The following is a 25312-nucleotide window of genomic DNA, read 5'->3' as shown; positions in this document are numbered from 1 at the left end:
ACAGCGCTCCCAATGCCATCATGAGCGGGGGCAGAGGTGCTAGTACACAGGTGCATCACACCTAGCTGCCCGCCACTCCTCTGCCCCAGTATTGGCACCTCCTTCATGTTTGGGGGGAGCGAGCTGCCCCCTTGCCCCCACCCATTCCGACGCCCCTGCATAAGGATTTATTATACGGGAACAAACTGGTCACCACTGTGGAATTAATCGGTTAAGAGGCAAATACAATTTACGGTATGAGGAAAACAACGCATATACTAAAAACACAATAATATTGCAAGCAACAATGTGGAATTGCTCTGAGATGATGGAATCATGTAGCATATAGTTTACATTGGCCTGTTACCACCTTTCAACTAACGTAACTCAAACATCCAACAAATGGTAAATGGTAGCCTAACTCCACTGAGACTTGTACTAAGCAGGAGGTCTAACCTCAGTAGCAAGGCGTATACATTTATATTTCAATAGCACAGATATATTATTAGTTGCAGTAAAGGAGAAATTACCAAGGTAATAGGTTCGGCGCTTGTTAAGGTAAGATGCTTCTCGTTAAAGCTGCTGTAAGAAAGGGGTAGTTAGCCCCTTGAGAGAAACAAGAAAAAGTAATATATACAGCGCTTAAAAAACTGGATATGGAAAAAACAATTGGGTTTTATTAAATAAAATTTGTTGCAACAATTAATTTAAAAATCAATTCATAGATGTACATCGAATATAAAAAGAAAAAAAGTGTTTGTAAAAAGTTTAGGCAAGCACAGCAATTAGTCTGGTATATTACCATACAAGAAGTTGAGCAATCAGTTGGTGTGTGTACTCCAAGGAACTTATGCCACAGTCCTGGGGGCAATTTGCAATGCCGGCAGATAAGGGTCCACAGATTTCTTTAGGACAGACCTTTGCTTTGTTCCGAGCAGCAACCCAGTCCTATTTGAAGCTTGGTCTCCTATGTTTTTAGTGGATATCTGTCAAATCTCCGCTTTGGCTTGTATACGGACTTCTAGGCTTGTTCCAAGTATAGAAAGATGGAGTCTGTAGTGTCCAACTTCTCTTAACCAACGCGTTTCACTGTATCAACAGCTTTATTAGTTGCAGTCTTAGAGTAGCAAGTAAAGCTGAGTACTATCAGTAAGTACGGATGCATCATCCAAAGAATGCAGTTCAGACACAAAGGGGAGAATGTCATGCACTATTTGATTTGCAACAAGCAGGTGAACATGGTAAAAGCAAGAGGGACAGAGTTAGTAATTAATATGTATATCACAAGGCAAAGCATAGTCCTCCTATAGCTATGCCCACATGCAAGTAGGGTGTCTAGCAAAGTAACTCAGTTTCTTTTAGAACAGCGGTTAGTGAGTATAGGTGGCAGAGGTAAATAGGTGACTCCAACAAGAATAAGTCCACTGAAACAGTACAAGCAGCAGTGAATTAGCAGCACACAGTTCCCCTTTATAAACATGCCTCCTGTGCTACAGCACGTCACTGAAATGGATCTCTGTGCTAAGTGTCTCTCTCTTTCTCAAGTATTGGTTTATGATAGACTCCTTAACCCTTGTTAGATTAGGTATCCTGCTCTATCTTCAGAATAGAGTCACATTGAGGAGCAGCGGGGTCTAGTGACAATTTAAGTCTCTCCCTCTAGTATTCTCTGCTCTAGCAAATCTCTCTCTCTCCCTGCTGTCCCCGAATAGCTATGGGAATTGCCACTAACTGAGGGCTCTGGTGTCAGTGTGGCTGTGGGACGTATCTGTTGGCAGTAGCCAGCTGTGTGATGTTAGTGTATTAGAATGCTTAATATTTGTAGACACTCCCTTACTAATATGTATAAGCCTGAATCTTCAGTGATGGTCCCTGGGACCAGGGGGATACTGGGAAGTGAGTGGTCCAGTGTGCAGTGTGCCTGGAGTTGATGATGGAATAAAAACAGCACAGCAGTGAACTCACATGTCTCTGTATCCTTATGACTGAATTTACAAACTTATGAACAAAACATGGTGTCAGAAGAAGTTTAACTTGGACTGCTAGTGCTCTCAGAGTGTGAAAGAATCTTGCAGAAGTCTGTAAGGCTGTGATACTCAGTGTCTGCAAATCCTACCGTGTGCTCCTCTCTTCAAACAGTGAGTAACCATGGATAAACTGGCTCCTCCAACCGGCATGCTGATGTCTGGTAACTTGTCTGAAAACTGGAAAAGATTTAAGCAAAGGTTTAATATATATCTTGCTGCATGTGGAGCTGATACAGAGGCTGACAAAACTAAGGCATCCATTTTCCTCCATGTGATAGGAGAGGATGTGCTGGTAATTTATAATAGTTTTCAGTTTGCTGAGGGGCAGAATATGGTGCTATCTTCTATAATGCAAAAGTTTGAAGATTACTTTGTGCCAAGAAAAAAATTGAGATATGAAAGATATGTTTTTCACATGTGATCAGAAGTCTGCAGATGGATTTGATCAGTATGTTACAGAGCTGCAATTTCTCAGTAAAACCTGTGAGTTTGGTGATTTAAAGGATTCACTGATTAGAGATCGTATTGTCTGTGGAATACCTGATAATGGACTCAGAGAGAAACTGCTGAGAGAGCAAGACCTAACACTAGACAAGGCAGTGACTATGTGCAGATCTGCAGAAATAACTAGATTTCAAGCCAAAACGTTATACAAGGAAGTTGATGCTGCTGGCCATGTAGTGCCGAAAACAGAGCAAAGCAAACCTCCATTCTCAAGAATGAAGCAGTCTAAGCCACAGTCTAATAAGGAAATGTGTAGTAGATGTGGAAATGCTCACAATCCTAAAATGTGCCCGGCTTATAGTAAAACCTGCATGAAATGTGGTAGACTTAATCACTTTGCCAAATGCTGTAAAATGAAAAGTGAAACAACCAATGTGCATGCTGTTAAACAAACAGAGGAATTCTTTGTGGATTGCATTGAACTTTGCAGTGCAGATAAGAAAGAATGGATTGTCCCTTTAACTGTGAACGAGATTGTCATTCCCTTTAAGCTTGATACTGTCGCGCAGGTGAATTTAATATTGTTTCAAGACTATAAAACTTTTAGAGTAAAACCTAAAATTCATCCAGCCAAAGTGAAAGTTACAGGGTACACTGGGGAGGAAATTCCTGTGAAAGGTACATGCTTAGTGACACTGAAATATAAGGGACAACAGTTTCAAACATCTCTACTGATTGTGGATAAAAATGTGCAACCGATTCTAGGATTAAGTTCCTGTGAGAAACTAAACTTGCTAAGGAAAGTTTTTATGGTGACATCACAAGTAGAAGATGACTGCAAATCGATGTTTACAGAATACAGAGACTTGTTTGAAGGTCTAGGTTATTTGCCTGGAGAGCATAAAATAAATATAGACACGCAAGTTTCTTCAGTGATACACCCCTGTAGAAAAGTGCCGTTTGCACTGAGAGAAAAACTGAAACAAGAGTTAAATCGCATGGAAGCCTTGGGTGTGATACAGAAAGTTGATGAGCCTACTGAATGGGTAAGCTCCTTAGTAATTGTTGAAAAGAAAAATTGACAACTCAGAATATGTCTAGACCCCAGAGAATTAAACAAAGCTATTAAACGAGAACATTTCAAACTACCAACCAGAGATGAAATCATGTCGCAATTTGTGGGAGCAAAATGGTTCAGTAAATTGGACGCATCTTCAGGATTCTGGCAAATGAAGCTAGATGAGGCCAGCTCAAAGCTTTGTACATTTAATACACCAGAAGGTCGATACAGATTTCTTCGACTACCATATGGAATATTGTCTGCTCCAGAAGTATATCACAAAAAGATACACATGATTTTTGAACATATTCCAGGTGTTGAAACAATGATGGATGACATTATTGTCTGGGGATTGAGATAAGTAATGGAACTTGTCAAGAAAGTGAACCTAAAGCTAAACAAGGACAAATGTGAATTTGGCGTGAATACACTTACCTTTATGGGCGACGTGGTCTCAGGTCAAGGTGTAAAACCAGACCCAAAGAAAATATCAGCCATAGTGAACATGGAACGGCCTAACAACAAAGACGACGTCAGAAGATTCCTAGGAACGATTACTTACTTAGGAAAGTTTATTTCTCAACTCTCTGAACAAACAGCCTCTCTTAGATGGTTGTTGGACAAAGATAACGAGTGGATGTGGTCACATGAACAAGAAGAAAGTTGGCAAAACTTGAAACAGATCATTACAGAGCAACCAGTGCTAAAATTCTTTGATCCTGCGAAAAGAATAAGAATTTCAGCAGATGCTTCGCAATTTGGCCTAGGCTCAGTGCTGTTACAAGAACATGAGGATACATGGCAACCAGTAATCTATGCATCAAGAGCACTGACAAGTGCTGAAACAAGGTATGCTCAGATAGAAAAAGAACTTCTAGCGATCACATATGCATGTGAGCGATTTCATCAGTATGTGTATGGTCAAACATTTACAGTGGAAACTGACCACAAGCCATTGGTAGCTATCATGACTAAATCATAACATGACTGTCCCATGAGAATTCAACGAATGCTTATCAGACTACAGAAATATGATGTACACTTGCTGTACTGTCCCGGCAAATACATGTACATTGCTGATACACTTTCTCGTGCTGTAGACAAAAGTGAAGGTTCCAAAAGTCTGATGGATGAAGAGATAGAAGCCTATGTTAATTTGATCGTAGCTTCTCTACCAGTGTCTCTTGCAAGACAAGAACAGATTCGGAAAGAAACTGAGACAGATGACACAATGAAAGTGTTGAAAGATATCATTCTGAAAGGTTGGCCAGCAGAAAATAGGATTTTACTTACCGGTAAATCTATTTCTCGTTGTCCGTAGAGGATGCTGGGGACTCCGTAAGGACCATGGGGAATAGACGGGCTCCGCAGGAGATAGGGCACTTTAAGAAAGCTTTGGATTCTGGGTGTGCACTGCCTCCTCCCTCTATGTCCCTCCTCCAGACCTCAGTTAGAGAAACTGTGCCCAGAGGATATGAACAGTACGAGGAAAGGATTTATGTAACCTAAGGGCGAGATTCATACCAGCCACACCAATCACACCGTATAACCCGTGATAAACTACCCAGTTAACAGTATGAACAAGTAACATAGCCTTGGTTCAAGACCGACCAACTATAACATAACCCTTATGTAAGCAATAACTATATACAAGTCTTGCAGAAGAAGTCCGCACTTGGGACGGGCGCCCAGCATCCTCTACGGACTATGAGAAATAGATTTACCAGTAAGTAAAATCCTATTTTCTCTAACGTCCTAGAGGATGCTGGGGACTCCGTAAGGACCATGGGGATTATACCAAAGCTCCCAAACGGGCGGGAGAGTGCGGATGACTCTGCAGCACCGATTGAGCAAACAGGAGGTCCTCCTCAGCCAGGGTATCAAACTTATAGAACTTTGCAAAGGTGTTTGACCCCGACCAAGTAGCAGCTCGGCACAGTTGTAGTGCCGAGACACCTCGGGCAGCAGCCCAAGAAGAGCCCACCTTCCTAGTGGAATGGGCCTTAACCGATTTAGGCAATGGCAATCCTGCCGTAGAATGCGCCTGCTGAATCGTGTTACAGATCCAGCGAGCAATTGTCTGCTTTGAATCAGGAGCGCCAACCTTGTTGGCCGCATACAGAACAAACAGAGCTTCAGTCTTACTGATCCTAGCTGTTCTGGTCACGTAAATCTTCAAAGCCCTGACCACATCCAGGGACTCGGAGTCCTCCCAGTCCTGTGTAGCCACAGGCACGACAATAGGTTGGTTCATATGAAAAGATGAGACCACCTTGGGCAGAAATTGAGGACGAGTCCTCAACTCTGCCCTATCCACGTGAAAAATCAGGTATGGGCTTTTATATGATCAAGCCGCTAATTCCGAAACACGCCTTGCAGAAGCTAAGGCCAACAACATGACCACTTTCCAAGTGAGGTATTTCAACTCCACTGTTTTGAGTGGTTCAAACCAGGGTGACTTGAGGAAACTTAATACCACGTTAGGATCCCAAGGCGCCACCGGAGGTACAAATGGAGGCTGAATATGCAGCACTCCCTTCACAAAAGTCTGTGCTTCAGGAAGAGAATCCAATTCTCTTTGAAAGAAAATGGATAAGGCCGAAATTTGGACCTTTATGGACCCTAATTTTAGGCCCAAATTCACTCCCGTTTGAAGGAAGTGAAGCAGACGGCCCAAATGGAACTCCTCCGTAGGAGCAGCACTGGCCTCACACCAAGAAACATATTTCCGCCATATACGGTGATAATGTTTCGATGTCACATCCTTCCTAGCCTTGATCAGGGTAGGAATGACCTCCGGAGGAATCCCTTTTTCAGCTAGGATCCGACGTTCAACCGTCATGCCGTCAAACGCAGCCGCAGTAAGTCTTGGAACAGACAGGGCCCCTGCTGCAGCAGGTCCTGCCTTAGAGGAAGAGGCCACGGATCTTCTGTGAGCAACTCTTGCAGATCCGGATACCAAGTCCTCCTTGGCCAATCTGGAACAATGAGAATTGTTATGACCCTTCTTAGTCTTATTAATCTCAACACCTTGGGTATGAGAGGCAGAGGAGGAAACACATATAGACCGATCTGAACACCCATGGTGTCACCAGAGCGTCTACCGCTACCGCCTGAGGGTCTCTTGACCTGACACAATACCTCTTTAGCTTTTTGTTGAGACGGGATGCCATCATGTCTATTTGAGGCAGTCCCCACCGATCCACGATCTGTGTGAAGACTTCTTGATGAAGTCCCCACTCTCCCGGATGCAGGTCGTGCCTGCTGAGGAAGTCCGCCTCCCAGTTGTCCACCCCCGGGATGAACACTGCTGATAGTGCGCTTACATGGCCTTCCGCCCAGCGCAGTATCCTGGTCGCCTCTGCCATGGCCACTCTGCTCCTTGTGCCACCTTGGCGGTTTACATGAGCCACTGCCGTGATATTGTCCGACTGAATCAGAACCGGTTTGTTCTGAAGCCACTCCTCCGCCTGGCGTAGGGCATTGTAAATGGCCCTTAACTCCAGGACATTGATGTGGAGACAAGTCTCTAGGCTTGACCAGAGACCTTGGAAATTTCTTCCCAGTGCAACAGCCCCCCAACCTCGGAGGCTCGCTTCCGTGGTCACCAGGATCCAGTCCTGAATGCCGAACCTGCGACCCTCTAGGAAGTGAGCACTGTGCAGCCACCACAGGAGAGACACCCTGGCCCTGGGAGACAGGGTGATCCGTTTCTGCATATGTAGATGGGACCCGGACCATTTGTCCAATAGGTCCCATTGGAAAGTCCTCGCATGGAACCTGCCGTAGGGGATGGCCTCGTATGAAGCCACCAACTTCCCCAGAACCTTTGTGCAATGATGCACCGAAACCTTTTTTGGCTTTAAAAGGTTCCTGACCAGGGCTATGAGCTCCTGAGCCTTCTCCACCGGAAGAAAAACTCTTTTTTGGTCTGTGTCTAGAATCAGGCCCAAAAAGGTCAGACGCGTTGCAGGTACTAGCTGGGATTTCGGTAAATTGAGAATCCAGCCGTGCATCTGCAACGTCTTCACGGACAGAGACACGCTGTCCAGCAACTTCTCCCGAGATCTCGCCTTTATAAGGAGATCGTCCAAGTACGGGATAATTGTGACTCCCTGCTTGCGCAGGAGCACCATCATTTCCGCCATTACCTTGGTGAAAATTCTCGGGGCCGTGGAAAGCCCAAACGGCAACGTTTGAAATTGGTAGTGACAATCCTGTACTGCAAATCTCAGAAACGCCTGGTGAGGGGGGAAAATCGGAACATGAAGGTACGCAAACTTTATGTCCAGGGACACCATCCAATCCCGTCCCTCCAGGCTGGCGATGACCATTCTGAGCGATTCCATTTTGAACTTGAACCTCTTCAAGTACAGGTTCAGGGATTTTAGATTTAGAATGGGTCTGACCGAACCGTCCGGTTTCGGTACCACAAACAGGGATGAATAATAACCCTCTCCTTGCTGGAGATGAGGAACCTTGATTATCACCTGTTGAATGTACAATTTGTGAATTGCCGCTAACACTAACACTAGCTCCCTCTCTGACGGGGAAGCCGGCAGAGCCGATTTGAAAAACTGGCGAAGGGGCATGGCCTCGAATTCCAGTCTGTATCCCTGGGAAACAATCTCTATTGTCCAGGGATCCACCGGTGATTGAACATTGAACCCAGACGTGGCTGAAAAGACGAAGATGTGCCCCCACTTGATCTGACCCCCCCCCCCCCACCCCCGGTCATGCTGTGGACTTTGCGGAAGTAGGGGAGGACTTCTGCTCCTGGGAACTGGCTGAGTGCAGCTTTTTTCCCTTGCCTTTACCTCTGGCAACGAAGGACGATCCTCGTACCTTCTTGTTTTTATTGGAACGAAAGGACTGCTTTTGATAATGTGGTACCTTCTTAGAATGCTGCGGGGGAGCATAAGGTTAAAAATTCAATTTACCGGCCGTAGCAGTAGAGACTAGGTCCGAGAGGCCTTCTCCAAACAACTCCTCCCCCTTGTAAGGCAATGACTCCATATGCCGCTTTGAGTCGGCGTCTCCCGTCCACTGTCGGGTCCACAAGAGCCGCCTAGCAGAAGTAGACATAGCGTTTATTCTAGAGCTTAGTAAACAAATGTCTCTCTGAGCATCCCTTATATACAAGGCAGCATCTCTGATATGCTCCATGGTCATTAGAATGGTATCCCTATCTAAGGTGTCCATCTCCGTAGATAAGGAGTCTGCCCATGCCACGACAGCACTACAAACCCAGGCTGACGCCATGGCCGGCCTAACTATAGTTCCTGAATGTGTGTAAATGTGCTTCATGGTAATTTCCTGCTTGCGATCAGCAGGATCCTTGAGGGAAGCAGTATCCGGAGAAGGCAGTGCCACCTTCTTGGATAAGCGTGTCAGCGCCTTGTCTACTTTAGGCGCAGATTCCCATCGTATCCGATCCTTCTGTGGAAAAGGATACACCATGAGAATCCTTTTGGGAACATGGAGTCTCCTATCCGGAGATTCCGAAGCCTTTTCGCATAATTTGCTTATCTCAAATGAGGACGGAAACGTGACCTCAGGCTTTTTCCCTTTATACATGTGAACCCTCGTGTCAGGGACAGGGGGTTCCTCCGTGATATGCAAAACCTCTTTTATGGCAATAATCATGTAACTAATACCTTTTGCCACCTTTGTCTGTAATTTTGCATCCTCATAGTCGACACTAGAGTCAGTATCTGTGTCGATATCTGTGTCAGCGACCTGGGATATGGGGCGCTTTAGAGACCCTGAAGGTCCTGGCACCACAGGGACAGGCACGGACTGGCTACCTGACTGATCCCTAGCTTCAGCCTTGTCTAATCTTTTATGCAGTAGATTTACATTTGCATTCAAGACATTCAGCATATCCACCCAGTCCGGTGTCGGCGTTGCCGACGGCGACCTGACATTCAAGCACTCCCCCTCCACATTAAGCGAGCCTTCCTCATCAAACATGTCGACACACTCGTACCGACACACTGCACACACCCAGGGAAACTTTTTCTGAAGACAGTATCCCCTGAAAGGCCCTTTGGAGAGACAGAGAGAGAGTATGCCAGCACACACCCCAGCGCAACAACCTGGAGACCAACACAGAATGCTTTTCCCCAGAAGCGCTGTATTATACTTTATTCCGCCAATTATGTGCCCCCCCCTCTCTTTTTAAACTCCCTTCACCGTGTGTAAGCAGGGGAGAGTCCGGGGAGCTTCCTCTCAGCGTTCTGAGGAGAGAGAAATGGCGCTGGTGAGTGCTGAGGGAGAAGCCCCGCCCCCTCGGCGGCGGGCTTCTGTCCCGCTCAAAATCGTGTAAAATGGCGGGGGCTCAATAATATACATGTACAGTGCCCAGCTATACATGTATATACCTATTTGCCATCTAAGAGGTGTTATTATTGCTGCCCAGGGCGCCCCCCCCTGCGCCCTGCACCCATACAGTGACCGGAGTGTGTGAGGTGATGTGGAGCAATGACGCACAGTGCTGTGCGTTACCTCTGTGAAGCCGAAGGCTTCTGCCGCCTGAGACGTCTTCTTGCTTCTGTTCTTCTGGCTCTGTGAGGAGAACGGCGGCGTGGTCCGGGGGTGGACGCCCAGGACGAACCTGTGTTCACCCCCTCTGAAGCTAATGGTGTCCAGTAGCCGAGGAAGCAGATCCTATCAGTTAAGTAGGTCTGCCCCTCTCTCCTCAGTCCCTCGATGCAGGGAGCCCGTTGCCAGCAGTGCTCCCTGTGAAAAAGTAAAAATCCAAACAAAAATGCTTTCTGTAGCAAAGAACTCAAGAGAGCTCCCTGCAGTGCGCCCTTCATCCTCTGGGCACAGTGTAAAACTGAGGTCTGGAGGAGGGACATAGAGGGAGTAGCCAGTGCACACTCAGAATCCAAAGCTTTCTTAAAGTGCCCTATTTCCTGCGGAGGCCGTCTATTCCCCATGGTCCTTACGGAGTGTCCGCTGTCTATCCATGATTATTGGATGTACCGCAGTGACCTTACAGTTGTCGATGGTATTATTTACAAAGGCAATAGGTTTGTCATACCTGCAGGACTAAGAAAAACTATGCTGTGCAAGATACATGAAGGCCACTTAGGAGAAGAAAAATGTAAGCGGAGAGCGCGTGAAGTTATGTATTGGCCAAGAATGAACCAAGACATAGCACAGACTACAGATACATGTGAATTATGTCTTACGTATAGACCGAAACAAGTCGAGCCACTGAGTCCTCACGCAGTTCCAGAGAGACCGTACCAGAAAGTTGGCGCAGATTTGTTTGATTGTAATGGGAAAACGTACATTGTCATGACTGATTATTACTCTAACTACCCTGAGGTGAAGACACTACATACAACTACTAGTAAAGCCGTAATCAATTGCATGAAGTCAATCTTTGCAAGGCATGGTGTTCCTATGGAAGTGTTCACTGACAATGGTCCTCAGTTTTCCAGTGCTGAATTTAGACAATTTGCTGATGAGTAGGAATTTGTCCATACTATGTCAAGTCCCCACTATCCACGCTCAAATGGGTTGGTGGAAAGTTCAGTAAAAACTGTAAAGAGTCTCATGAAAAAAGCTCAAGAAGGTAAAGAAGATTTCTACAAAAGTCTTTTAATCTACCGCAGTACACCTTTACAGAATGGACTTTCTCCTGCACAAATTCTGATGGGAAGGAGGATTAGAGCAAATCTCTCGATACATGATGAACTGCTTAATACACATAACTCAGCGTTGGTCAGACTGAGTAAGGAACGTCAACAGGCGAAACAGAAACTGTTCCATGACAGGCGAGCAAAAAGCTTATCTGATCTAAAATCGGGTGACCAAGTCCGTCTCAGAGATCACGAGAAAGGTATTTGGGTGCAGAAAGGTATTGTGCAAGCACAAGTAGCACCACGATCTTATACTATACGTACAGAGCGTGGAACGGAAGTAAGAAGAAATCGGGTGGATTTAAGATCTCAACCTAACCATAATGAAGACAACATGACTGAAGAATACCCTTCATCTGACATGTATGATGATCCTGATAATGGTGAACAAACCACGATTCTAGAAAGGTCCAACATGGTAGATGAAACACAGACTGTGTATGAAAGACCCAAAAGGGAAATACGCAGACCTGAGAGACTCATTGAAACATGTTAGATGATGTTCTTAATATGACGTTGTTAATTGTTGGATTGAAGCGTACAGGGCTCATCTTTAAAGAAAAGAGGATGTGATGTAAGTGTATTAGAATGCTTAATATTTGTAGACACTCCCTTACTAATATGTGTAAGCCTGAATCTTCAGTGATGGTCCATGGGATCAGGGGGATGCTGGGAAGTGGGTGGTCCAGTGCGCTGTGTGCCTGGAGTTGATGATGGAATAAAAACAGCATAGCAGTGAACTCACATGTCTCTGTATCCTTATGACTGGATTTACAAACATATGAACAAAACAAGCTGGAGCATGGAAGCACTCCTCTCAGCGTGCAGCATCAGCAACTCCATCTCTCCTGAGCACGTCCCCTCAGCATGGTGCAGACTGGCAGTGGTGTTACAGTCCCGGCTCCTCTCACTATGGTGCGGGCTGGTGGAGGTGCTAGGCGGCGACTGGCGGCTCTCCTTAGTGACGACTGGCGGCTCTCCTCAGCGGTGGCTGGTGGCTCTCCACAGCGTGTCTCCTCAACGTCACCTCAGCGCAGCATCACTCTCCGTGCTGTTACCTCAGAGCACCACTCCTCACAGTTTCTCTCTCCCTGTCATCTCAGGAGACTCCTCAGCAATCACCTCAGGAGGTAGCCCCACCTCCTACTCTTCCCGCTCTGCACCACCCAATCAGCAGCTTCGATTCCTCCTGCTCTGCAGGTCTGCACCTGGGTCCTAGTGCTCCACAAGTTGCTCTCCTTTGGTTGCTGGCATTGCCTAGCAACCTAAGCAAGGGGAAGCTGTTAACCCTTTCAGCTGCACTGTGCCTGCTAGTGAAAAGTGAGGGTTCCTTTTAGGGAAAATTTAGGTGTTTCACCCATGTTGTCTCCAGTATATGGGTGATGGTACCTATATAGCCACATATATCCCCATAAATCCAAGTTAATAGGATATCCATGTCAGAGTGTCACATATACCACCTTAAAAAACATGCGTGTCCTCACGTGAGATTTTCGAAGGCAAGAATTCTGAGACACTGTTCGTCAAATACACACTCAAGTCTTGAATGTGACAGAGCAATATTGAGCATAAACAATATACTCAAGGTAAGTACATACTTTTTACATTATATACATATATACAGAACAGCGGTTGAGGAAACATAGTGTATCAAAACTTTCAATCGCGGTACCTTAGAGGTAACATACCTCTTATACTGCATTCTGCCCTTTTAGGAATTGGGGTAAGTGCACCTTCGGCCTGTTCAAGTACAATACAAGGCATGTCATCACATTCTGTGGGTACCTCTACCCTGGGTCTTGGGGTCACTGGTTTTATGGAGCTTGGAGTCATGCTACCCATAAATAGTAAGAGCTCTATGGGGTCATGGATGGAATGCCCCCTGGGGTTCCCCTAGTCTTTCTCTACTGCCGGGACTTCAATGGTGCAGAGCTTCACTTGGTCATGAGGAACGATACTCAAATGTCCATCAGGTCTCTGGATTTGGTAAGTATATAGTCCGTCAGCTGGAACTCGGACAATAACAGGGAACATCTTCCCACATGACATGCTTGATCTGTGATTTTTCCTTTTCCAAACTTTATCTCTGATCTTGAGAGGCGTTGGCCATCTGTCCGAATTGTAGTTTTTCTCTTGCCGATGATGCACCATTTCCATCGGCCAACCAGTTGCCTAACAGTTTCTATCCAATGCTGATGTTCTTGTACCCAGTCAGTCGACAAGGTGTCAGGCTCTTCCACCATTGGTGCCAGTTCTAAATCTTTGGGGAGTTTTCCCGGTCTCCCAAACATTAAGTAGAACGGAGTGAATCCCGTGGAGCAGTGCTCCGTATTGTTATAGAGGTATGTCAGTTCAGGTAGGAGATTATGCCACTGAGTACATTTCTCTGCCGAGAGATTTCAGAGCATTCCAATTACAGTCTTGTTGGCTCTCTCACATAGAACATTCCCTTGCGGGTGATAGGCCATAGTCCGCAGTTTCTTACAGACATAGAGAGAACAGATTTCTTGGAACAACTGGGACTCGAACGCGGGGCCTTGGTCAGTAAGAACTTTGTCGGGGTAGTCGTAGGGATGTACAAAGTGTTTGAGGAACAGCTCAGCAGTTGTTTTTGCTGTCAAATCACGTGCTGGTACCATCACCAAGAACTTGCCATAGTGATCCGTTATGGTCAGGGCATACTGGAACCCAGCAGAGCTATGCTCAAGTTTCACATAGTCTTCTAAAGTAACAAGTTCAAGTGGGCAAGAGCTCGGTATTGGATGGAGAAGATCCTTTTGGGATGAATCAGCTGTCCTGCAATCCCGACACCACTTGTCGATATCGGATCTCATCCCGACCCAAAAGAATCTCTGTTGGAGCAACGACTCCATTTTCTGGGTCCCGAAATGCCCTGATTGGCTATAGTAGGCGTTAAGCAACATGTCAGCTTGCTGTTTAGGTACTACAATTTGTGAGATGGACTGGTGGGTACCGGGATTAAGGCTGGTTCGGACAACAAGGCCCTGTCGGAGGCTGATTCAGTCTCAGTGGCATAACAGTATGATCAGTTCGGGGTCAGCAGCTGCTCTCTAGGACTTCGTAAGACGACTCTTGCTGCAAATGAGGTCCATCAAGTCTTGTTGTACAGGCCTCGCTTCCTGCACTTTCTTCGAGTCAAACTCAAGATTGTCTGATGGAGCATCATCAAGTGTGAGGCCTGCAGTGGTGGTAACAGGATTGGAGGTGACTACCGGATTTCTCTTCCTGGCTTGAACACAGGGGGTCTCGATATCTTCAGACCAGTCCTTTTCTTCTTCTGCGACATCGGTAGTTGGGAGGCGAGACAAGGCATCGGCATTTCCATTGATCTTGCCACTCTGGTATGACACTGTATATCTGAAGTTGGCAAGACGTGCCATCCATCACTGCTCCAGCGCTCCAAGGCAGGTGGAGGACAAGTGCGCCAGTGGGCTATTGTCTGTGACAATCACAAAGGCTGTGGCTGTTAGATAATTTTTTAACTTTCCGGTGATGGCCCAGATGAGGGCAAGGAGCTCCAGTTTAAAGGTTCTGTAGTTTTTGCTGTTTATTTTGGTCTTCCTTAGACCTCTGCTGGCATACGCTATGACCCTCTCACGTCTGTCTTGTATTTGGGAGAGGACAGCTCCCAATCCCCGGTGGCTGGCGTCCGCATAGACCTAGAAAGGTTTCTCATAGTCAGAATATGCAAGAAGTGGGGCCTCCGTTAGTGCCGACTTCAACCATTCAAAAGCATTCTGTTGCTCCTCTGCCCATGTGACCAGGGCAGTACTCCGTCTCACTTGTCCTGACTTGCCTCGTAGCAACTCATGAAGCGGGGTGGCCACATTGGCGAAATGTTGGATAAAGCGTCGATAATATTCCATGAAGCCGAGAAAGCTACGGACGTCTTTCACTGTATGGGGAACAGACCAGTCCCGCACCACCCGTATCTTCTTGGGGTCAGGCTTCACCCCTCCCGAGCTAACTATGTGTCCCAGATATTGCACACTTGGTTTGAGAAGATGGCACTTGGACGGCTTTAACTTTAGACTACATTTGGTCAACTGGACGAAGACTTCCTCTAGATGTTTCAAGTGCTCGTCATACGATTTCGAGAATATGATGACATCGTCCAGATACAACAGGACCATCTCGAAATTCCTGTGCCGCAAACAGTGCTCCATAACACGTTGGAAGGTGGCAGGAGCATTACAAAGCCCGAATGGCATGCAATCAAACTCAAATAGACCCATGGGAGTCGTGAACGCGGTCTTTTGGGATTTGCCAGTATCCGCTCGTCAGGTCAAAAGTTGAGAAGTACTGAGCTGTCTTAAGCGCTGTCAACGATTCCTCTATCCGGGGCAGTGGATAAACATCTTTGTGCGTCACCGCACTGCTTGTAATAGACGCCTCCTGCTGCATCACCATACAGCACTATCACTGCTGCTTCCAAGGAAGTAGCAGTGACAGCAACTCCAACCACATCTAAATTAGGCAATGGTTATATCCTGCGCTCGACTTATATGGATAGATGTTAGTTGGCAGCAAATTGCAGACGAGGTTAAATCCAAAAGCTCAAATACATAATTAAGATCAGGGAATTTTGCAATTGCGCCTAGAATGGAATGAGCTGCAAAAGTGTTGTAAGATTAAATAAAATTTATATTTTATTTTAAACAACAGGTGGGGTTATATTCACAATGTATATTATGTCCAAAGGGAGATGTTTTCCGATGGGCTAATATATTATCAATATAAGATACGAAAAAAATGGAAAAAACAAAACAAATATAATGTAAAAGTAGTACAAAAAAAATATTATAAAAAACACATATGCAGTCTTTTGGTGTAGAAAAAGATACTACATCAGAACTGCTGACTAAGGGGGTCATTCCGAGTTGATCGCTAGCTGAAAATGTTCACTGCGCAGCGATGATGCAAAAACCCAGAACTTCTGCGCATGCGTATGCAGCGCAATGCGCACGCACGACGTACTTTCACAACGGCGATGTAGTTTACCACAAGGTCTAGCGAAGCTTTTCAGTTGCACTGGTGGCCGCAGAGTGATTGACATGAAGTGGGCGTTTCTGGGTGTCAACTGACCGTTTTCAGGGAGTGTTCAAAAAAACGCAGGCGTGCCAGGAAAAGCGTAGGCGTGGCAGGAAAAATGCAGGTGTGGCTGGGCGAACGCAGGGCGTTTTCGTGACGTCAAAATAGGTCTGAAGCTACTCTGAAACTGCACAAAATAATTTTGTAGCCGCTGTGCGATCCTTTCGTTCGCACTTCTGCTAAGCTAAAATACACTCCCAGTGGGAGGCGGCATAGCGTTTGCACGGCTGCTAAAAACAGCTAGCGAGCGATCAACTTGGAATGACCCCCTAAGTGAAAAATAATAAGATCTAAGTCCGTGTCTCAGTGCAATGGAGCGTGGTGTCCCACCTCACTAGAATGCACTCTTTTATGTGGCAATTAATCGTGTGACAGCACAATTCCGAAATAGGTGATCACAATCCTCAGGTTAATGGTGCAAAAAGTCCTTTGATATTGGGTAATGTGAGTTAACTCCAGGGCTGGATGGTGAATTAAGTGATAGGGGTACCCCTGATGGATGCGCGGAGAAGGGGGTGAGAAATACAGAGATGTAGGTATCTCAGCTCTGGACTGGCCGCTCTCTACCAGTGTCTGGGACACCAAAGGATACCGTGCTGCTCCGGTGCTCCCTCGCAGTGGCAAATGCAGGATTTCTAGAGGGGGGTTTCCAAATGCAATCCACAATCTCCCACTCTGCGGAACATTGGAGCAAGAGCGGGTGTCTGGGGGAGTGGCAGAAAAACCCAGTAACGACCATGGACATTAATGTAAACAATGGTCTTTTTATATTTATATACTGGATACTGTGTTAAATACCGTATTAATATTTAAAACTATAGATTGTCTATAGTATAGGCTGTACCGAACATACTTAAATCATAAAAATAAGATAAGTGGTCAGGAAAAGGTTAAGCATAACATAAGAAATAAATACACAAACATAATAGAACCAGTACTGCACTTTCTGAACACACATTCTCCCTCCTCATAGTAAGGCTCCTGTCTCTTCTTCCTGGTAGTTACTATCTGGTCCAGTACACTGATTATCAGATTCACACACAGAAAACGTGGTAGAAGAAGCTGCCACACTAGGCATGTGAAGCAGCTCTGTTCTGTCCCTTAAACTGCATGATATGGCAGCAATTCTATTATATACCATTGCTATTGTTGTCAGAATTTTAGCAACTTGCCAAAAGGATGGGGGTTTCCGTGCAACCAGGACCCCCCCGCGTTTGCCTATGCCTCTTAACCAGAATGTTGGGATGTGGCACTAGTCTCTGGGGGGAAAAAGACACTAACTTCGAGACCCAGTGGGACTCTATGTGGCGTCCTTCCCCCTCTTACAGGGCCTTACCTTTGTCTTCTGTGATTTCCTCCCGGCGTCCGCTTCCACCTCACTGTGCTGTACGTCCTGCAGCGAGAGACTCGGACTTAGATCTTATTATTTTTCAGTTAGTCAGCAGTTCTGATGTAGTTTCTTTTTCTACACCAGAAGACTGCATATGTGTTTTTTATAATATTTTTGTACTACTTTTGCATTATTTTTGTTTTGTTTTTTTCCATTTTTTCAGTATCTTATATTGATAATATATTAGCCCATCGGACAATATCTCCCTTTGGACATAATATACATTGTGAATATAACCCCACCTGTTGTTTAAAATAAAATATACATTTTATTTAATCTTCCAACACTTTTGCAGCTCATTCCATCCTAGGCGCAATTGCAAAATTCCCTGTTCACATCTAAATTAGGCCCTCTGTGCCCATCATACACTCTGTGCCCATACTTGCCGACTTTATGGCTGCTCTCTCCGGGAGAGAGCAGCCAGATCGGCTCAGCGGGGGGCGGGGCAATAACATGACGTGCAGAGAGGGGACGGGCCAGAGACGGAATGGGGAGTGGCTGAGGTGGAATGGGGCGTGGGTGATGTATCGCGTCATGCAAGCCACGCCCCCCACTGTGTAATGCCACGATTACTGGCATTATACTGCAGGGGGCGTGGCTATCATGATGCGATTCAACAAAAATTGCATCATCGACTGCCGAGACCGCCCACTTTACTCGCTAAGTGGGCGGCCGGGCAGGGGGGAACCCCAGAAATCGGGAGACTAGCCTGCTCTTCCGGAGGGCTGGAAGGGTCACCCGATTTTCGGGAGCCTCCCGGCCATTCCAGGAGAGTAGGCAAGTAAGTCTGTGCCTCTCAAACACACTGGCATACATTCTGTTCTCCTCACACACTCTGTGCCTCTCACACACACTTATGCACACTCTGTGCATCTCACACATTCTGTGCCTCTCACATACACTGATACACACTCTGTGCAAGTTACACACACTGACACACACTCTGTTATTCTCACAAACACACACATTGTTATCATGGGCGTCAGAACGTTTTTAGGTTGGGGGGGCAAAATATAATCTCATTTCGGCGCCCCTAAATTGCTGAATCGCTAAATTTCACCCTCTCATAGTTAATGCCTCATAGTTAATGAAATGTGATCGCCAACTGCACTTAGGGGTCTATTTACTAAGCCTTGGATGGAGATAAAGTGGACGGAGATAAAGTACCATTCAATCAGCTCCTAACTGTCATTTTTCAAACACAGCCTGTGGCATGGGAGTTAGGAGCTGATTGGCTGGTACTTTATCTCTGTTGAATTTATCTCCATTTAAGGCTTAGTAAATAGACCCCACAGTCACAATGCAGCACATACGGCAACGATGAGTGTGGCTACATCCGTATATAGGTGGTCATTCCGAGTTGTTCGCTCGCTGCCGATTTTCGCAGTGCAGCGATCAAGTGAAAAAACAGCATTTATGCGCATGCGCATGGTACGCAGCGCGCATGCGCTAAGTACTTTCACACAAAACTTTGTAGCTTTAGACAAGCTCGAGCAACGTTTTTTCATCGCTCGAGTGTTCGTAGTGTGATTGACAGGAAGTGGGTGTTTCTGGGCGGAAACTGGCCATTTTCAGGGAGTGTGCTAAAAAACGCAGGCGTGCCAGGTAAAAACGCAGGAGTGGCTGGAGAAACGGGGGAGTGGCTGGCCGGACGCAGGGCGTGTTTGTGATTTCAAACCAGGAACTAAACGGATTGAGGTGATCGCAGTCTAGGAGTAGGTCTGGAGCTACTCAGAAACTGCAAGGAATTATTTAGTAGCAGTTCTGCTAATCTTTCATTCGCTATTCTGCTAAGCTAAGATACACTCCCAGAGGGCGGCGGCCTAGCGTTTGCAATGCTGCTAAAAGCAGCTAGCGAGCGAACAACTCGGAATGAGGGCCATAGAAACATAGAATGTGACGGCAGATAAGAACCACTTGGCCCATCTAGTCTGCCCCTTTTTTATCCTTTAGGTAATCTTAACCCTTTATGAACCTTAATTCTTTGTAAGGATATTCATATGCCTATCCCAAGCATGTTTAAATTGCTCTACAGTCTTAGCCTCTACCACCTCTGATGGGAGGCTATTCCACTTACCCACTACCCTTTCTGTGAAATAATTTTTCCTTAAATTTCCCCTGAACCTGCCTCCCTCCAGTTTCAGGGTATGTCCTTGAGTTCTATTGCGTCTCTTCGTTTGAAGAATGTTTCCCTCCTGAACTTTGTTAAGACCCTTGGTATATTTGAAAGTTTCTATCATGTCCCCCCTTTCCCTTCTCTCCTCCAAACTATACCCTTATGGGATGGTAATGATATCCCGTCAGACAGGATGCTGGCTGTCAATATACTGATAGCGGCATCCCGCCTGCCAGAATACCAGCAGCGGGGTGAGCGCAAAGAGTCCCCTTGTGGGTTTGCTGTGCTCGCCATAGGTTTTATTCACACTCTGGGGGTCATTCCGAGTTGTTCGCTCGTTGCCAATTTTCGCAACGGAGCGATTAAGGCAAAAATGCGCATGCGCATGGTTCGCAGTGCGCATGCGGTAAGTATTTTAGCACAAAACGTATTAAATTTACTCACGTCCGAACGAAGAAATTTCATCGTTGAAGTGATCCGAGTGTGATTGACAGGAAGTGGGTGTTTCTGGGCAGAAACTGGCTGTTTTCTGGGAGTGTGCGGAAAAACGCAGGCGTGTCAGGGAAAAACGCGGGAGTGTCTGGAGAAACGGGGGAGTGGCTGGCCGAACGCTGGGCGTGTGTGTGACGTCAAACCAGGAACGAAACGGCCTGAGCTGATCGCAATCTGTGAGTAGGTCTGGAACTACTCAGAAACTGCTAAGAATTTTCTATTCGCAATTCTGCGAATCTTTCATTCTCTATTCTGCTAAGCTAAAATACACTCCCAGGGGGCGGCGGCCTAGCGTGTGCAATGCTGCTAAAATCTGCTAGCGAGCGAACAACTCGGAATGACTACCTCTGTTCACACTATATAGTCAAAATCGTAAGGAAAGTTAGTGCAAATTGTACTGTGTTTACACAGCTTGCGATACTGATGCGCACTCCCATGGGGTCGGTATCGCAAGAAAAGATAGACTGTGCAGGCGAGTATATTATATACTTGCCTGCACAGTACTGTATATTGTGTACAATCTAGTACATAGTATAGTCAAAATCACATAGTCAAAATCTCAAGTAAAGATAGTCAATATCGGTGGTTCACGGCTTCGGGGAGATCAGGGGAAATCGCAAAGTCAAAATAGGAAATAGTCAGTATCTCACAGTGTGTAAAACCGTCGGCTCTCAGATTTTTGTTCGCAGCCCCATAGGTAGATATATATATTGAACGTGCTCCCCTGAGAGTAATTAAGAGTATATACTACAGATTTTGAGAAAAGTACTCTCTTTGTTGGAGCATTGTAGAGTACTGACAAGAAGGTGCTGTAGCGCATACAGAGATGGTCAGTGTTGTTGGTATGATAAGGGAGTATCGGTTACAGTGGATGTGTATACAGACGCCTGACTACTCACATAGGAGGCCACGCTCAGACAGAGACTCTGCATGTGCCATAGGGTCACATAGGAGGCCGCACTCAGATGGAGACTCTGCGTGTGCCATAGGGTCCCATAGGAGACCGCACACAGACAGAGACTCTGCGTCTGCCATAGGGCGGGTGCAAGTTTCAATGGTTCAACTGAAGGTGGCATTAATCAGTATCACGGCACCTATGGACAATGCAAGTGGGCGTCTCAGTCCTTGCAGATTAACATGCAGGGATGTACACGAGAGAAAGGCTATGTAGCAGCATTTACATCAAGTCACAGATGTGTGACTGGCAAAGAGACGCAGATATGGGGCCTACATCAGACCTGATCGCTAGGGAGCGTTTTTTGCATCCCTGCGATCAGGTAGTCGCCGCCTACAGGGGGAGGGGTAAATCGGTGTGCAGGGGTGTGACGCATGTGCAGAGAGCTGCAGAAACAGGAGTTTGTGCAGTCTCTACGGCAATGATCGGGGCCGGATCTGATGTCAGAAACACTCCCTCCAAACGCCTGGATCCTCCTGCGTTTTTACGGACACGCCTCTAAAACGGTCAGTTGCCACCCACAAATGGCCTCTTCCTGTCAGTCACCTTGCAATCGACCGTGCAATAATTTTTTTCTCACCATCCCGGCGCTGCCCGGCGCTCCCTATTGCTGCGAATCGACATGCTTGTGTATTGCGGGGGAAATACGCTTGCGCAGTTCAGACCTGATCGCAGGCTGTACGAAAACGCAGCCTAGCAATCAGGTCTGAATTACCCCCATGGAGCTGTTGTATCTGCCCCACACTGTCCCACACAGGTCAAATACACATACATTGCCCCTACAGTGAAATAACATAACACATTGCCTCCACAGAAGAACAATAACACACATTCATTGCACTTTTCCCCTCAAAACTGACCTGTGAACTCAAAGTTGAGTGGCTTACTTACAGTAAAGTGGAAACTGGCTCCTCGCCTCCTCCCTCGTCCTCAGTGGCAGCCTACTGCACTTGCACTGCAGTGTGTGGGCAGCCTCTCTCACCCCAGTCATACATGTTTACTACTGGCAGCCTAGCATCTGCACCCGCTCTGGTGCTCCCTCCCGCTGCTGGTTCAGCACAGCTGTGTGAGTTGCCCAGCTGACGGGCACCCAATCAGAGCGGCATCTTTATTACTGGAAGAGATATAGCCCGCAGCAGCTGAGCCTTGTAGTTACGGCGCTCCCTCCCGCTGCAGCCTCAGCTCAGCTGTGTGAGCAGCGCTGCCGGCTGCGTCCCCCACTCGACGACCGCTGCCAGCTGCCTCCCCCCACCTGCCGATCTCTGCTTAGACAGGCAGTGCAAAAGCAGATCCGTCGGCAGGTGGCCCACAAATGTGAGAGGTGCGGTGCGTGTGGTGGTGCCTGCTGCCGTGCAGGTGTAGACTCTGTACTCACCAGGCGCCGCTCTCTCTCACCTTCAGGTACCGGAACCTTCAACGGACCTGGAATTCTTCAGTCGGATCCGGACACGGCGATTCCCTCTTGGAGCTGACCGTCGACCGAGCTGAGGAGAGAATGGTTTACATTAAAGGGGGTATCGACCCTTCTTCCACTGGAACAGGGGATACCCCAGGGGTGGCTGCGACCTTCACCGGCTGGGTGAATGGTCATCACCGGCACAAAGCCTCAGCTACCCAGCTTTCACACACTCGCGCTTTCGCACGTAGTGTGATGAAAGGGATTCTCACGTCCGTGAGCAATCCTAACTCCGGCGCTCGGGGACAAACAAGGGACAGACGTACACGGATGCTACTCACCGTCACGAGTCTTGCACTCCGATCTTCTCCACTTACAGGTCCCTGTAAGGAGGCAAAGAGAAACAGCCGTGCAGGGCCTAACTCTGACCTAGTGTCACACCCTATACTATCTACAACAGCGGAGCCCTCAAACTAGCTCTGTGGGTGTGGTGCAACACAACTATGCACAACTTACACAACACATACACTTTGCCCTGCACGGTAACAACATATAACACACTATCGGAGTTACAACATAAAACGGTGCTGTCCCTTTATCTACCCGACCCAGAACACCCAGTAGTGGGGACCGCACAGCTCACCCACCTACCGTACTCTCAGGGTGGCCTGAGCCTAGCGCCCAGTACCACCTTTACTCACCTCAGGGAAACACTGCTTCGCTGGGCCTAGCGCCCCCTAACTGCCCACAGGCCTGAGGCCTGACTTTGCCCACGGGCCTAGCGCCCGCCTACTTGCCGCCCGTTGGGTGACCTGGGCCTTGTGCCCAGGGTCACCTTATCGTATCCCTGATTTGGCCACAAATACCCTAGGGCCTAACGCCCTCTATTAGCCACAGGCCTAGTGCCTAGATTGTTCCCCGGGCCTAGTGCCCGCCTAACTGGTGCCGCAGGGGTGGGGTGGCTTGGGCCTAATGCCCAAACCACCTCATCAAATATTGGGGCCCCCAAGCTCCTAACTGCGCCACAGGCCTAGTGCCTGACTTGTGCCCTCGGGCCTAATGCCCGTCCCTGGTGGTCGAGGGAGGAAGAGGGGAGGGGGGGGAAGGATGCCTCACTGAGGCCTTACCTAACCCGGGGGCCTCCGGCACCGTCTTCTGCCGCTGACCCGTCCTGGCCAGCGGCGTCGTCTCCGCTGGTCCGCGTCCAGCCGCCGCTGGACATCTTCTTCCTGGCGCCCGACCGCTGGCCTTCTTCTCTTCTCCCCGTCTTCTTTCTTCGCGCTCTTCTGCGCGCCCGCTCTCTTCCGCTCCCGCCCGTCGTCTCCTCTGCCGCTCTTCGGCGCGGCCTTTTCTTCACGGTCCCGCCCGGCGTCTGACGTCAGACGCCGGGGGCGGGGCCTATGACGCGGCGAGCGCCGATTGGCTCGCCGCGTCTCTCCCTGATTGGCCGCCGCTCCGGGAGCCGCGATTGGCTCCCGGAGGGCGCCAACATTTAAAAGCCTCTGGTCCGGTGCAGGGAAAAGTGTAATCCCTGCACCGGACACCCGCCGCCACTCACCCAGCGCTGGGGACAGACAAGCTGCCCCAGCGCTGTCCCCAACTAGGGACAACACAGATGTGCCCACAGGGCACATCCTTACATTTCCCCCCCCTTTTTCCTTTGTAGTCCCTACAAAGTTCCTCACGACGTCCATTGTCCGCGGGTCAGGGAATTCCGAGGTCCCTCCGGCGAGGGTGCATTCGGGGGCCCAGCCTGGACCAGCTGTGACCCCACATCCTTCCTCCTCCAGCTCCGGGTTCCTCTTGCGTCCTGACCTCCATCGGCGGATCCTCTGGGGGAGTGGCATCTCCTCACGGTCGCTTGACGTTGGCCACCAAGGGGAATCTTCTTCCACGGGGACAACAGTCACCCACTCTTGGCCTCCGATATCGTCTGTGGCTTCGTCCCTGTCTTCCGGGTGTGGTATCGACCACCACCCAACAGCGGAATCCTCCGGGGCATCCGTTTCCTCCCGGGCAACAGCCACCACATGTCGAATTTCCTCGTGGGGCATCTCCAAAGGTCCTGTGTCTTCCTCTGGAACGGGTCCTCCCACGGCATCACAGTCCTGTCCCCGTACGTCGGTCCATCTCGGCACTCCCGGCAGGTACTCTTGCTCCAGGACTATCTCCTCCTCTTCACGGAGGGCATTCAACTGGGAGCATGACTCCACCCGATCCTGCCAGTCACTCTCGTCGGCGCTTCCGACGCCAGAGTCGTCCTCCATCTGTTCTGGGAGGGATTCGTCGGCGGACAGCTCACCGTAGTCCGAGTCCTCCTCCGATACTTGGACTGGGGTATTACTTTCCTCCTCAGCGTACTTCTTCGCTTCCGCTGGCACCTCTGCTTCCTCAGCGTACTCTTTCGCTTCCGCTGGCATCGTTACTTCCTCAGCGTACTCCTTCGCTTCCGCTGGCATCTCTTGGTACCCAGGACACTCCTGTTCCGCACGTCCTGGTCGTGTACGGTTCCATCGTGGAGAGATTCCAGACGTCTCAGTCACTGGGTCTTCACGCTTTTCTTCGCAGCGTGGTCTCTTCACCTCCCAGTCGTCCACCTCCGCCTCATGCGGGAAAGGATTCTGCCTTACTGGGGTCACTTTCTTGGGACAGAGTAGGTCCGCGGCATCTTCCCAAGGGCACTCAC

At 48.0% G+C, this 25312-nt stretch overlaps 1 long non-coding RNA gene across 2 annotated transcripts; it reads right to left on the bottom strand.

Annotated features, from left to right (window-relative positions):
- Positions 1 to 658: 658 nt before the first annotated feature.
- Positions 659 to 22491, bottom strand: LOC134947693 (uncharacterized). Of its 2 annotated transcripts, XR_010182698.1 has the most exons (4): positions 22122 to 22491; positions 17614 to 17670; positions 2096 to 2183; positions 659 to 1189 (listed from the first exon to the last, which is right to left on the bottom strand). It is a non-coding gene; the product is annotated as an uncharacterized LOC134947693 (long non-coding RNA). The 2 variants fall into 2 exon arrangements; XR_010182697.1 differs by having other exon boundaries at positions 659 to 2183.
- Positions 22492 to 25312: the final 2821 nt, after the last annotated feature.

Source organism: Pseudophryne corroboree, chromosome 8 (assembly GCF_028390025.1).
Source record: "Pseudophryne corroboree isolate aPseCor3 chromosome 8, aPseCor3.hap2, whole genome shotgun sequence".
Lineage (NCBI taxonomy): Eukaryota > Metazoa > Chordata > Amphibia > Anura > Myobatrachidae > Pseudophryne > Pseudophryne corroboree.
Note: the sequence above shows the minus strand (reverse complement) of the source record. Positions and strands in the feature narration are given on the sequence as shown.